The following is a 1713-nucleotide window of genomic DNA, read 5'->3' on the forward strand; positions in this document are numbered from 1 at the left end:
AGACAAAAGCAGCGTTAGGAGCGGGATAATTATAGGTTCATTATAATATTGCTATAAAGTTCATATTTTATTTTCTTCATTTTATCATTATTCATCCTCAATGTTTTCAATTTCAACAAATGATACGAGTGGCTTATGATAGATAAAATATGATACAAATGCTTTGGTTTCGATGTTGTCAAAAAAAATACCCAAACGGACCGAAGAAACAGACTTACAAATTTCTTCCATTTTCGTCTACTTGTATTCATATAAAAATTTATGTCTCTTCCCACCAAAGCTAAATGTATTAGTATATTTTTTCTTGTATTTATTCAAGGCTGAAATCCAAAAAACTGTTTTCAATAAATAATCAGAAATGTCCTACAATGCAAATTTCAAAAAAAAAAAAATTTTATTTCTTGTGATTCGAACCAAGAATTTTGGATCGGAAGCTCACATTGCTAGCCGCTCGGCAATCGCGCCATACTGTCGGTGTTGGCCTAAAAGTTATTTAGTTCGTCGCTACGTTTATATGTAATTCGTTTCACTTTTTCCCAAATCACTCCCAACGATTCTAAAGAAGTTTTCACTTCAAAAATTAATGTACGAAATATTTATACCGATTCACTTAAACTGACTTTCAGTATCTAAACCAAAAATAGAAAAGCCAAAAAACTGTTTTCAATAAATAATCAGAAATGTCCTACAATGCAAATTTCAAAAAAAAAAATTCCATTTTCGTCTACATGTATTCATATAAAAATTTATGGCTGTTCCCACCAAAGCTAAATGTATTAGTATATTTTTTCTTGTATTTATTCAAGGCTGAAATCCCGGCGGTACTGCAATACCGGGTCAACCCGTGGCAGAGGCGGAGCAAGCCCATAAAACCCTCCGCGCATTTCCAAAAATTAGTTTAACATTTGTTGTCCTCCGATGGAGGATCTATCAGATGTTAAGCTGATAGGAAGAGATACCACACTACCTACTTCAATAGATTTTCTAATAAGCCTTTTGAGAATTTACACGCTCACAAAAATTAATGTACGAAATATTTATACCGATTCACTTAAACTGACTTTCAGTATCTAAACCAAAAAACTGTTCAATAAATAATCAGAAATGTCCTACAATGCAAATTTCAAAAGAAAAAATTCCATTTTCGTCTACATGTATTCATATAAAAATTTATGGCTCTTCCCACCAAAGCTAAATGTATTAGTATATTTTTTCCTGCATTTATTCAAAGCCGAAATCCCGGCGGTACTGCAATACCGGGTCAACCCGTGGCAGAGAAGGAGCAAGCCCCTAAAACACTCCGCCCATTTCCAAAAATCAGTTTAACATTTATTGTCCTCCGATGGAGGATCTATCAGATGTTAAGCTGATAACCACACAACCTAGTCAATACATTTTAAATTATAAACCTAATAAAACTTTTGAGAATTACACGCTCACAAAAATTATTTATATCAACATATAATATAACGCTTCGTAACTAAATAACTTTTAGGCCAGCGACGACAGCATGGCGCGGTAGCCGAGCTACTAGCAATGTGAGCTTCCGATCCAAAATCCTTGGTTCAAATCACAAGAAAAAATAAAAGTTATTTTTATTTAGTTCGTCGCTACTTTTATATCAACATATAATATAACGCTTCGTAGCCAAGTTGGTCGCTTTTTTCGTTTCACTTTTCCTCAAATCACTCCCAACGATTCTAAAGAAGTTTT

General features: G+C 33.5%; 1 non-coding gene and 1 pseudogene across 1 annotated transcript; both read right to left on the minus strand.

Moving 5' to 3' along the window:
- Window positions 1-797: 797 nt before the first annotated feature.
- On the minus strand, window positions 798-983 carry LOC129246510 (U2 spliceosomal RNA; annotated as a pseudogene).
- Window positions 984-1221: 238 nt separating this feature from the next.
- LOC129246533 (U2 spliceosomal RNA) lies at window positions 1222-1422 on the minus strand. The gene has a single exon (XR_008582474.1). It is a non-coding gene; the product is annotated as a U2 spliceosomal RNA (small nuclear RNA).
- Between the last annotated feature and the right edge of the window lie 291 nt (window positions 1423-1713).

Source organism: Anastrepha obliqua, chromosome 4 (genome assembly GCF_027943255.1).
Source record: "Anastrepha obliqua isolate idAnaObli1 chromosome 4, idAnaObli1_1.0, whole genome shotgun sequence".
Classification (NCBI taxonomy): domain Eukaryota; kingdom Metazoa; phylum Arthropoda; class Insecta; order Diptera; family Tephritidae; genus Anastrepha; species Anastrepha obliqua.